This window comes from Podarcis vaucheri (genome assembly GCF_965113315.1).
Source record: "Podarcis vaucheri genome assembly, chromosome: 17".
Lineage (NCBI taxonomy): Eukaryota > Metazoa > Chordata > Lepidosauria > Squamata > Lacertidae > Podarcis > Podarcis vaucheri.
In genome coordinates, this window is record NC_138755.1 from 11,755,095 (window position 1) to 11,768,937 (window position 13,843).

The 13,843-nt window shown below is 41.9% G+C and overlaps 1 long non-coding RNA gene across 2 annotated transcripts; it reads left to right on the top strand.

Moving 5' to 3' along the window:
• LOC309522145 lies at positions 1-6,151 on the top strand. 2 transcript variants are annotated; one of them, XR_014214904.1, is made up of 3 exons: positions 1-392; positions 1,747-2,589; positions 4,443-6,151. It is a non-coding gene; the product is annotated as an uncharacterized lncRNA (long non-coding RNA). The 2 variants fall into 2 exon arrangements; XR_014214905.1 differs by having other exon boundaries at positions 4,459-6,151.
• Positions 6,152-13,843: the final 7,692 nt, after the last annotated feature.

Here is a 13,843-nt window from a genome sequence, read left to right on the forward strand (position 1 = left end):
CCTCCTGTTGAGGGGTAAATCAAGGGGCAGGGCAGGTGCTTGGAAGCTGGATGAAGATACCAAGTGTTGACATGGGCCTGAGATGGAGACAGAGAGAAAGCCCACAGTCCATTGGGCAAGGCCTTGGCCAAGATCTGACTTCACAATGGGCTGCAGAATGTTTTGTTTCCCAGGAAACCAGGTGAGTTGTTTGAAAGGATCCTGCGATCAGTTAAAAGCTCATTCAACTGTCTCCTTCAGATCAGCTGACGCTGCAGATGTCTGTCTGCTTCAGAGAACTGTCTTTTTTTGGATCAGTTGGCATCAGAAACATGTGTCTCCTTCGGACAACTATCTTTGGCTCAGTTGGAAGCCCAGAGAATGGTCTTCTGCCTCCCCTGCTGCCACAGAAGGTAAGGTAAGCGGGGAAGAGGGGAGACATTCTGAAGCCTTGTTCTTCTCCCCCCACCCCATGGGCAGTTTTTAAAGATGTTCCTTGGTTTTTTGACCTTCATAAATCCCATGCTCCCAGGGAGTGTTCTGGTTAATTTTCTGAGTTTTTCATTTGTCTCCATCCAAATGGCAGGAGAATTACCCCCCCCCCAAAAAAAAATCAGTAAAATCCTCCCCCTGCCCTCAGTTTCACCACCCACAAATAGGAATTTCTAGGAGCTCATTTTTCACTCAACCCTAAAATACACCCCCCACCTCTGCAGGGCTCACACCTGCACCCTTAAGTACTCCCTCCATCGGGTGCATTTCCAGCATCTTGAATTAGTTTCTCAACCCCCCGCTCCTATCTGGGGGATGTAAAGGTGCAGTCAAGTACAACATTCTGACAGAGGACTAATGGCCTCCATGTTCTAACCGGTTGCTGTGACAACCAGTTTGTCGGTTGCTGGTAGTTTTGAAAAATAACTGCTCCGTTGCAGTCACCTCAGGACCAACTTCCCTCTGGGGTTTATTTGCTTGTTACGTAACCTAAGCCTGCCTTCAGGTGCAGTTCTGTAAACCTGAATGAATCTGAGGGTAAAATAGTTTTATATTAACACGAATCAGATTTGTGTGTGTATTCTTTAAAAGGTATTCAAAGGGATTTTTAACCAGGAAGGCATCTTTAGTAGTAGAACTCAGACGACTCAGCAACAAACTGATCGCTGCATAAACTTATAAAGAGGATTGTTTAACTCTGCTAAAGTAAACCTGCCCACAGTATCAGCCCTAGACAGCAGATCCGGGATGTCAGATGTCATGGAGTAGGGGAAGGAGGGCAGCTGGAATCTAGCAGCAACATCTGGAGGGTTTGGAAGGTTAGACACATAAAACAAGGTGATTTAGCACCATAACACTGGGTAACTAGTCAAGAGTTTGTCCTGACCCTGATTGTGAATGGCCAGAACTAGCCACTCACTGTCTAGTGTGAAAAGTGGAGCAAAGGACCTTTTTAGGAGAGCAGACCCTGGGATCAGTTCTGCACTCAAAATGAAAAATTGTGTCACTGTGTGCCAAGATCTCAGTACAGTGGTACCTTGGGTTACAGACGCTTCAGGTTACAGATTCCACTAACCCAGAAATAGTACCTCAGGTTAAGAACTTTGCTTCAGGATGAGAACAGAAATCGTGTGGCAGCGGCGGGAGGCCCCATTAGCTAAAGTGGTACCTCAGGTTAAGAACAGTTTCAGGTTAAGAACTGACCTCTGGAACGAATTAAGTTCTTAACTCAAGGTACCACTGTAACTGGCTGTGACCTTTGTCTTTTTTTAAAAGTCAAGTGGTGACTTGACACATAGGTAACAGAGGCTTTCCGACTGAGAAGTGCCAAAATGTGTGGCTGATGGACACCATCTGCAAGGAGAAGGAGGAGGCCCTCACCTGCATCTGGAGAGCTTACTCTCATTTGCCTGGTAACTATAGGTAGTATAATGAAGGCACCAATCTTAGTTTTCTTTGCCCTTCCTTCCTTTATCTTGCCTCTTTCCTTTTTTTCTAACTTGATGCCCAAATATTGAGCCTGAAATAACTCACACATTCGTGAGAATAGTTAAAATTGTTCCCTCTTATGTTACAATGTCATCCGATGTTATTGTTACGTTATTTGGACTACTGCAATGCGTTCTACGTGGGGCTACCTTTGAAGGTGACCCGGAAACTACAACAAATCCAGAATGCGGCAGCTAGACTGGTGACTGGGAGCGGCTGCCGAGACCACATAGCACTGGTCCTGAAAGACCTACATTGGCTTCCAGTACGTTTCTGAGCACAATTCAAAGTGTTGGTGCTGACCTTTAAAGCCCTCGGCCCAGTATATCTGAAGGAGCATCTCCACCCCCATCATTCATCCCATACACTGAGGTCCAGCTCCGAGGGCCTTCTGGAGTTCCTTCACTGCAAGGTTACAGGGAACCAGGCAGAGGGCCTTCTTGGTATAAATATTATTATCATTGTTATTATTAGGCAAGATTAACACCAATCTTTAAAAAGGGATCCAGAGGGCATCCTGGAAACCAGAAGCCCATTAGTTAAAGGATTTTTTTCCTGGGAAAACTCATGAAAATACTTAACTATATATAGAAGTATATACAGTGGTACCTCAGGTTACATACGCTTCAGGTTACACACGCTTCTTTTTTTTTTATAAGATTTTTATTTGGTTTTCTGCTTTTATAGAAACAAAACACACACAAAAAAAGACAAAAGACAAAGACATGTATAAAATCAGCAAATCCCGGTTTCATAACCTTGTTCCCTAACTTCCCCCCACCTCCCCTCGTGCATCCCAGTTTCAAGATTATATCAGCAAGTTGGTATTTCTCCTCTTAAGCATCTTATTTATCTTATTACTTCTTTTATAATAAAAATTGATTTTCCTAAGTTGGACTTAAGTTCTCTTCCATCGATTTTCATTTTATCTTAATTAAGAGTCATATTGACCAAACCTAAAAGTCTTAAGAGTTTTTAAGAATCTCCTCTTCCCTCCCTCCCATCCCCGGTTTATGTCCCTTCCAAATAAAACTCCAAATTCGAAATTCTCAGCCTGGGTTCCTCACGTCCGAGGCTTTCAAGTCTCTTTCAGTCCCTCTCCGCCTGTCCTGTTGGTAGTCCTTTATGTCAGTCGTCGGGTCTGGAAAAAGTTCTTTCACCATCAAAGTATATCCTCTTCCCACAAGGAGATTCAAAAGTAACTGCTGAAAAATTTCCACAAAGCCTGTATCTTCAAAATCAAAGTCCAAACGGAGGCCCCAACCATATTTCTTTATTTTAAATTCCTGTATTCCATTTTGTCCCGGAACCTCCTCCTTCTTCTTCTGTGTCTTTCGCAGACTTGTGGTGGGTATGTTCCCAGCGTCTCCTTGCTTGTGTTCCACAGATGTCAGCTTTTGGTTGTTGCTTCCCAAGATTACTTCTTCTTTTTCTTGTTGTTTAGTCTCTTCCACCTCTGTAGATATTGTTTCCCATTCAGCTGTGGATTCTTTCTCATTCAGGTCCTCAATACAAAGAGCAGAGTTGCCTGTTCCCAAGGTCATAGTCACAAGTTGTTTATTCATGGCCAAGCTCTGATTCCCACCCATTGAAACATCCTTTCGATTTCCACTAGTAACTTTCCTTCCACAGCCATTGTATCCATTGTAGTTTCACAAAATTCCCCCTAGGGGGAATCTGGTTACTTATTAGCTTTTTCACCAACAATCCTTTAACTAATTATTATTACTTTGTTTCCAACAGCTTTGACTCAATTGTAACTCGTCTTAGTCCAGAGGGATCTTAAATAGCAATTTTTCCACTTTAAACCGCCCGTTTGGCAGCTTTGACAGCTGTCAAACTCCGCAGCTCTTACACAGGCAGAAAGGCAGGACGTTCCCGAGCCCGGGAGGGGGGGTTGTTTAAAACAAAAGGAAGGTTTCCAAAACTCCACTCTCCAGCCCAAAATTTTCTTTAGCTAAATCTTGAAAGTTAGTGTCCTTTTTAACTCACCCCACCAAGGGTAGGCTCTCCAGCTTAGCTCTTGTATCGTTGCTTAGATCGTCTGCAAGGGGGGGGGTGCGGACTTCCTTTTAGCACACCCCCCGGTCGTCTCAAATTCACAGGATAATATTCTTAAAGTCCAATTCCGTCTTACTCACGGGTGATTCTTTCGATCCAAATTTCAAGGAAGGAAGTCAGCGCTCTCTGGTCATGGCTCGCGGCTTCGCTCCACCGAGGTAGCGATCGACTCTCAGTGCCACGCCACCCCCGTATCCCCTCCGCAGCCTTTAAAAAGGCTCTTCGCGAATCAGGGGGGGCGCTTAAGGCACCCGCCGAGTCTTCAGTCCGCAGGCTTCCGCGCCTGCGGTTTTTAAGGGTCCCCGCGTCGCTGGCGCGGCAAAGACCCGTCCTCGGTAGGGCCGATTCCCTCCGCAGCTCGGAGGGAATCCGCCATTTCCAGATCGCGTCAACCCGGAAGTCCCAGGTTACACACGCTTCAGGTTACATATGCTTCAGGTTACAGACTCTGCTAGACCAGAAATAGTGCTTCAGGTTAAGAACTTTGCTTCAGGATGAGAACAGAAATCGTGCTCCGGTGGCGCAGCAGCAGCAGGAGGCCCCATTAGCTAAAGTGGTGCTTCAGGTTAAGAACAGTTTTAGGTTAAGTACGGACCTCTGGAGCGAATTAAGTACTTAACCCGAGGTACTATTGTAGAAGAACAAGTCTTGCCCAAGGAGAACGAGCATGGCTTCTATAGGTTGCTGGGGAAAGACCCAGGTGAGAAGTCTTAGAAAATGGTGGAAAGGTGGGGATCTTCAGTCCTCGCAACTGCCCTGTTGGGGCAAGACCTACTGGGAAGAGTTGCTGTGACCACTAGGCCTGAGCTGTTTTGGTTCCTTTGAATAAAGAATTAACTTCGCTAACACTGGGTGTTTTCTTGCTGACCTGCTCCTGACTCCCAGCTCCTGAAAGCAGTTTACAAGAGCCTAGTGCTTTGCAGCAATAACAGGCTCCATGATCTTTATGCCAACCTCACACCTCTCAGGGACCTGCTGCGCTCTTTTGCCAAAGAAGGACAGTTCAGTACAGGTTCTTTAATGGAATCGGAGAACATTTCACAAAGTTCAGATACAGCTTCTACAAGGCTAAGTTCTGTCTCACTAATCTTTATTTCAGATTGTCAATAAGTATATAGATAGAGGTGATCCTATGAATATTGTATACTTAGAGTTTCAAAAAGCTTTTGACAAAGTACGGACCCCCTTGAAGGATTTGTTATCAAGCAATGCTACCTCCTTGCTCACTCCTATTTCGAGAACATTTCCTCAAAGATAAGTCCTGCTGATTTCAAAGGGACTTATCAAAGTGTGGAGGATTATAGACTGATCTCTTTCAAATTCACTGTAGCATATGAAATTAAATCGAAAATAAAGGCAAAATTAAAGTAACCACGTACAATATTTTAACTTAAATTGAAAATGTTAAGAAATCATAATGAAGAAGAAATAGGAATCTGTTACATGTTTTTACCATGTTTCCAAGCATCTGAAATGGGCAAAGTGGTTGAATTGTATGATGTGACTGTAGGGTTAATTTAGCTTCTAACAATGTAGCTTCTACATCCCAGAATGGTTATTGTATTTGTAGTTGTTTAAAAACCAATAAAACTTTGTTTTTTTGTTTTTTGTTTAAATAGTGTAATTCTGTGATATGTTTACTTCTTACAATGTTCAATGGAACGTACCCATTGGTAAGTATATATAGGGGACTGCACTGCAAATTGCTTTTATAAATAAGCACCTAACTTCCCAATGGTGCATAGCAGTAGATTGTATAATACAAACCCTTACTGAGATGTTTTTTAAAGAAATTATGAACTATTATGTCACATTATTAATTTTAAGCAAGAGCCCTGCTTGGCAATGAATTGGTCTTTTGCTTTGCAGCCCTCAGATGTGCTTTATTTTGACAATAGTTACTATAAAGCTTAGTATTTATCTTATAAAGCATAGTGTTTATATAGCACTTTCCCTACGTTTAAGTTAAAATATGATTACTTGCTTTATTTTGCCTCTAATTTTGATTTAGAAGACATCTGAAGGCAGTCCTGTTTAGGGAAGTTTTTAATGTGTGACATTTTAATGTATTTTTAAACTTTGTTGGAGGCCGCCCAGAGTGGCTGGGGAAACCCAGCCAGATGGGCGGGGTACAAATAAATAATAATAATAATAATAATAATAATAATAATAATAATAATAAATTAATTAATTCAATACGTTGCAACGCGTTTGAAAGAGATCAGGTTGCATGCCTCTGCACACTTACTTGACAAGTCCCTTTGAAATAAAGAGGACTTACTTTGGAGTAAATGTGCATAAGACGGTGCCTTCATGCTGCATTCCTTTTCTCCACCGAATTCAGTGGCTACAAATAAACAAGGATTCAGACTTCAACCTGCTGTCCCTTTCACCAGGTGCCTTTGGGCTTCTCACTCGAGATAATAAAATAAAGATCCCAAATATTATGCAGCCCCCCCCCCTGTTTGGTGGAACCCCACATCTCAGCCTGGGTTCTTCTGACCCAAGCATCATTCATAGCCGATTAGCAAGTACTTGAGCCTCAGGCTCCTTGGCCAAATAGCTCCTCTCCATCTGAATGGAGGCTTGGAAAAGTTCTCCGCTGTGGAATGGAAGTGGTGGGGGAATGTCTGGGACTGAAGGAAGAAGGCAGTTTACCTGCTTTTGTTGGAGGAGATAAAAAGATAAAGGGAGGGGAAGCCATGAAGAGAAGGCTGCTCCTTGGCTTTCTGTTGTTGTTGTTGTTTTTTGTTTTTTGTATTGACCTTGCTTACTGTATGTTTCTTTAACAGCTGCAAGGCAGGTAGAAGTTCATCTGGAGAGCAGCTTTCTTCTTGCTTGTTTTCTACATGTTTATGTGCTGCTGCTGCTGCTATTGTTCCCTTGTGCTCATAGTGTAGACATTTTTTTAATTGTAACTTGTATGTTTTGCTACACTGTTCCTTAAGGTGTCATCTGTTTTCCTGGCGCTATGTTTTGATTGTAGTAGAAATAAGGAGTTTGACTTCCTTCCCCCTCTTTCTGCGGTTCCTTCAATTCCTTTTTGTAATATTTTCTGCATATCCAAATTCATTTAATTTGCTAATTTAATTATCTATAAATATATACTCTTATGAAACTGGAGGTTATTACAATTATCCTGCCAATGTTTTTATCTGTTTCCAATTTATCTGTAAATATTCAATAAACCATTTCCATTCTTTTATTACAAAAAATGATTTCTTATTCTTCCGGTAAGTTTCACCATTTCTGCATATTCCATAAGTTCTTGTATCCATTCTTCCTTTGCTGGGACTTTTGCTCCTTTCCACTTTGGGGCAAGTAGCATTCTTGCTATTTTTCAGTATTTCTGTACAAGTTAGGTCGCTCTGTCCCTATAATTCCCAAAAGAAAAGCTTCTGTATTTTGTTCCCCCCCCCAAACGTTGTTTTGAACATCATTTTCAATTCATTATATATCATTTCCCAGTAAGCTTTAACCTTAGTACAGGACCACCACATATGATAAAAAACCTTCTTGCTCTCCACATTTCCAACACTTGTTTGATTTAGGTTTATACATTTTTACCTGTTTACTCGGTGTTAGATACCAATGATATATCATTGTCATATAATTTTCTCATAAAACACAACATGCTGAAAATTTTATATCTATTTTCCACAATCGTTTTTTTTAAATAAATTTTTTATTGGTTTTACAAAGTTTTTATAAACACAAACAAACAAACAAGCACACAAACAAACATGTATAATTTCGTATCCTTTTTTTTCTTAAACCTTACTTCGCCGACTTCCCCATACCTCCCCTTTCTACATCCCAATTTCCAAAATTATTTCAGCAAATCCTAACACTTGATTTTATTGAATTTTTCCCTTATTCTTTTCTTTTACTTAATCTTTTACACCTGTAACCCCCATGTTTCCCTAAAACCTCGACATTTTAACATTCATTAATTTTGCAATGTTTCTTAAGATAAATTTTGAATTTCTTCCAATCTTCTTCCGCCGTCTCTTTCCCCTGGTCACGGATTCTGCCAGTCATTTCAGCCAGTCCCATATAGTCTATCACCTTCATCTGCCATTCTTCCAGAGTGGGTAGATCTTGAGTCTTCCAGTGCTTTGCGATGAGTACTCTTGCTGCTATGGTAGCAAACATAAAGAAAATTCTATCCTTCTTTGGCACCAATTGGCCGACAATGCCCAAGAGAAAGGCCTCTGGTTTCTTAGGGAAAGTACATTTAAGTACCTTTTTCATTTCATTATATATCATTTCCCAGAAAGCCTTAATCTTCGGGCACGTCCACCAAAGGTGATAAAAGGTACCTTCAGTTTCTTTACATTTCCAACACTTATTATCAGGCAAATGGTAAATTTTTGCTAGCTTGACTGGGGCCATGTACCACCTATAAATCATTTTCATAATATTTTCCTTTAAGGCATTACATGCCGTAAATTTCAAACCGGTGGTCCACAACTGTTCCCAGTCAGCAAACATAATGTTATGACCAATGTCCTGTGCCCACTTAATCATAGCTGATTTAACTGTTTCATCTTGTGTATTCCATTTCAGCAACAAGTTATACATTCTAGACAAGTTCATATAATTTTTTGTCATATAATTTTCTCTTAAAACACAACATGCTGAAAATTTTATATCTATTTTCCACAATCGTTCCCATACTTCCATATCTATATTATGACCGATATCTATTGCCCAGTGTATCATAGAAGATTCTTTGTCTCCCTTTCTAATAATAGTTTATACATTTTAGACAACACTTTTACATTACATTCCAACAGGTCTCTCTCCAGTTGTGATATTTGTTCCCTAAACCCTTGTTCCCCATCTTTCTTAAATACTTCATTCAAATGATGATATTGTAAGCATGTTGTTAATTTCCACATAATTCCTTAAATTCTTTTAATTTATACTCTCCTCCTTTTTGTTTATGGGACGCAGGTGGCGCTATGGGTTAAACCACAGAGCCTAGGACTTGCCGATCAGAAGGTCAACGGTTCAAATCCCCACGACAGGGTGAGCTTCCATTGCTCGATGCCTGCTCCTGCCAACCTAGCAGCTCGAAAGCACATAAAAGTGCAAGTAGATAAATAGGCACCGCTCCAGCGGGAAGGTAAATGGCGTTTCTGTGCACTGCTCTGTTTCGCCAGAAGCAGCTTAGTCATGCTGGCCACATGACCCAGAAGCTGTATGCCGGCTCCCTTGGCCAATAAAGCGAGATGAGCGCCGCAACCCCAGAGTCGGTCACAACTGGACATAATGGTCAGGGGTCCCTTTACCTTTACCCTCTTGTTTATTAAATTTCTATAAGTTGTCCACTGCCAGAGGGTTCTTGCCTTATCCATACTTCCCTCAGTCCAGAGCATCAGAATGGGGTTTGGATCTCACTCTTAGGACTCAGTTTCAAGCACACTTAACTTTGGAATGAATACCATTGAACCCAGCAGGATTAACATCCAAGGAAACAGCCATAGGACTGAGTAACCCTGTTCACCATTGCTTTGTGAATTTGAGGAGGCTTCTCACATAATCCAGAACCCAGGGGAGATTTGAGTGGATAATCTTTGCTGCAACTTGAGGGGTGTTTTGTGTGATAGTGCCCTATCTCCTGTCCATAACCAACAATGGATGTGCTTACTTGCAAGTAAAGCACGGAACCTATACTATAGTTGGTCTAAAATTATGATCTTAGCAGGTATGCTTGTTATTGCATTAGGATGGACAGAAAAGGATAAATGGACAATGGAAAAATGGAATGACTATGTTTTTGAATACATACAATCTGATATATTTGAACAGGTAATGACGGAAGATACATGGGAAAACAAATGTCAAAAGATTTTGAACAAATGGACAAGTTATAAGAATTGGATAGCACGGGGGGAAGCCAACCCAAGCATCCAAATTAGAATGAATAATCTGTGCACATGGGTTAAAGATCTGAAGAGAGAACAAGTTTTTTGGGGGGAGGGGTTAAAGGGGCGGGATGGAGGGGGAAAATTAGGATAAATGAGTAGGGACAGAATTATATACTGTTATGTATAACTAATAGGAGGATGATTTTTGATGCATGCTATTGTTAGATTTTCGACTGAATGGTTTTTTTTTGTAAGTTATTCGACATCCCTGGATGAAAGTGTGATTATAAAGAATGGGGAAAAAATAAAATAATAATAATAATAATAATGGTACCAACTCAGCAGCTAGGGAAGAGCAGAATCTAGTCCAGTTGTTCTCGCAAGGCAAGGGTGTAAGGAAGTCGGATTTGGGAGCAAGGACGAAGCTTCAGGATTCTAAAATTCATAGCCAGAGTTCCAAGATGGCTTGGGGCCTGCAAAGTTGTTCCGGCGGGTTTCACCATCTGCCTGCCAAGAGCAGAAGCAGAGGACACTCAGCAACTCTTGAGAATCCTTGTCTCTGCAGAAATTCCAGCAGGCGGATGCTCCACCTGGGGGCCTGAATCGCCTCTTTTCTTTCTTCCTCTCCTGGGAAACAGCACTGGACCCACACAACTCTCTAAACTTCCCCTCTCTGTCAGAGCAGGTGGTGCTCCTAAGCCCTTCTCACCCTCCACAAGTGGGGAAGGGGCAGCCCCTAGCGGTGGTAAGGTGGGGGCACACCAAGAAGGCTCTGTTGCAGAGTCTCACCTTCCCCTTCCCCTTCTGAGCCCTTACCACTAAGTGCATCCCCCTCTTGGTGCAACAGACTGGAGGGAACCTCGCCAGGTCTCTGTTTTGCTGCACATAGGCTGCCTGCATAATAATAATAATAATAATAATAATAATAATAATAATAATTTATACTCTGCCCATCTGGCTGGGTTTCCCCAGCTACTCTGGGCAGCTTCCAACTGACTATTGGAAAAAATACAGCGTCAGACATTAAGAACTTCCCTAAACAGGGCCGCCTTCAGTTGCCTTTTAAAAGTAAAATAGTTGTTTATTTCCTTGACATCTGCTGGGAGGACGTTCCACAGGGCAGGCGCCACTACCGAAAGGCCCTCTGCCTGGTTCCCTGTAACGTCACTTCTCGCAGCGAGGGAACCGCCAGAAGGCCCTCGGAGCTGGACCTCAGAATGATGGGGGGGTGGAGATGCTCCTTCAGGTTTACTGGACTGAGACCGTTTAGGGCTTTAAAGGTCAGCACCAACACTTTGAATTGTGCTCGGAAATGTACTGATTCCTCCAGACCTTTGTGCTCAGTGCAGAAAAAGCTGGAGTTTGAGCTGATGAGGATGTTGCAGGCCTGGCTGGCATTTCTCCCTCCACAACCTCTGCATGCGTTGGCATAGTATAGAACAGAGATCAGGCTAATCCCAACTTTAGCAGGAAATTCAGTTTAGTTTTCTGTTCTTACAAATACAAATTACGTTCACACCATAAACAGTGGCAAACAACAGCAATTCCTAATAATTCTCACATTTTTTGCAATGCATTCCCCCCCAATAAATATTGCATCTGTGTACGTTGTTTTCACAGATATCTGCATTTTTTTGCAGACATTTGTGAAATATTTGTATTCCCCAAATATACCCATTGTGGGGTTGGATTGCTGCGCTTCAAAAACCATATGTTTCAAAGGACAAGCTGTGTTTTGGTCACCCAAGGGAGAACTACGGTAGATAGATTTGCATTAAGATAGGAACTGAATTCTCCCTGCCATACAATAATAAACCGTTGCTCCCTCTTTCCCTCCCCTGTCCACCTAGTGAACTTTCTCCTTAATTGTGGTGCTTTTGTAACCTGCCCTGGGACTTTCTGCTGAAGGATGTGCTATTACATAAATGAACAAATGAACAAATAAATGAATGAATGAATGAATAAATAAATAAATAAATAAATATATGCTGGAGTTTCGTTTGTTACCATGAACCCTTTCTGGGGAATAGAAAGTGAAACAAAGATGCTTCATATAAAAGAAGCAACAAGTCCAGATGAAGCTCAGCAAGATGGATCAGCAGCTGCCGACAGGAAGAGGTAAAATTCCAGTTCTGTGGGTGGATTCAATGAGGGCATGCTTTTTTCTCATGAATTGTCATGAATTCTCAATGAATTCTCACCTACCCCCCCCCATTGCACAGTTATAATTTTTGCAGTCCCTCAGTAGTTGAAATACAGCATGTGATGAACATACTATATGTGGGTGGCGCTGTGGTCTAAACCACTGAGCCTCTTAGGCTTGCTGATCGGAAGGTCAGTAGTTCGAATCCCTACAATCCTCGCTGGCCCAAGTAGGATAGCCCTGGTGGTTATCTAATGCTTATTAGATGGATTATCCCCCAAATTGATCAGAAGATTCTGATTGGCAAGTCCTAGGCTCTGTGGTTTAACCCACAGTGCCACTCGCGTCCCTACCAACTGCTTTTAGAAACAGATTAATTGCTTAAGGATGAGGGACAAAGGTTGAACTGGGTGACCTACCGTATTTTTCGCTCTATAGGACTCACTTTTCCCCCTCCAAAAATTGAGGGGAAATGTGTGTGTGTCCTATGGAGCGAATGCAGGCTCCTTGGCTTCAGCGATAGCAACGCTAAGCCTCCGAAGCTCCTTGATTCCCCCCCTAAAAACTAGGTGTGCCCTATGGTCCAGTGTGCCCTATGGAGCGAAAAATACGGTAATTTATTCCAGGTCATCACATGATTCTAACATGTGTTCAGACATTTTTCCCAAACAGTGGAGACCACTAGAACACTGGGAACTGGTCATACATACATTACAGAGATGTCTCACTGGCGGGAGGGGGAAGGCTCATTAACTTTCCGTCCTAAATTTGAACCCTAGTCGCACCTGGGATGTATTTGAAATTGACTAGACCAGTTTGTTTGTAACTTCTGGTCTAGTCAATCTCACTTGTTGTGAGCATTATCCAATAGGCACCTGTAACACATATCTATTGCAAATTTGCTGGTTTCTCTTCTGGGGATATATAAAAACTCTTTCAAGACACTATATGTGCTATTGTAAACACCTGCAAAACTTGTCTGATCAGAGAACAATCTGGGGTCCAAAAAAGAAAAAGAAAAAAGAATTTGTATACTGTAGTCAATTATGGCAATAGCACCTCTGCACATGTGTGGAAAGCTGCCTGTTTCCTCCCTTAACTGCAGGGGGGAAGCTGCTTTAGAGGGTTGGCAGAACCTCCATGGAGCAACACATGAGGCTGCATTTTAGGAGGTGGAGGAACTGCAAGCAGGAGGGGGGAATCAGTGGGCTCCCCACATACATGAAGAAGTTGTTATGTAATGAAGTTCTCACCCTGGGCCAGCAGGGGGATACTGTAGATAGTTTTCACTCAGGTCCACATATGCAAATAAGGGATTGAAAGTGACGTTCAGTGATTGGATAGTTACAGAAAGTGGTTACTGTTGCGTTGTAGTGGAGCTTTATATAAGCAGGCTGGCTGAACCCTTCAGTTCTGTTCTGGCCTGTGAATAAACAAGAACTGTTTGAAGAATCGCTGTGTTGTCTGATATGGTCACCCACGACTTAACAGAAGTGCTATTCTTTAAAAGTTTAAAAGGTGCAAGGTGATAGGATAATATTATATTAAGGATGGAATAACAAATAAAATGAGTAACGCAACAATAACAAAAATAATAGTAGGCAAAGAAGATCACACATGAGTGAAGTACTGGGTGGTGGGGGAGGGAGATGAAGGGATTAATTGAAATTGTTAAAGATTGGAATAGGAGTTAAGAGATTTAAATTTCCATAAAGATTCTATAAGGAAAGCAGGAAGCAGCAAGAAATATCAAGTAAAGGTATTGGAAAGGAGATCAGTGTAAATTAAAACATGAGACTTATGG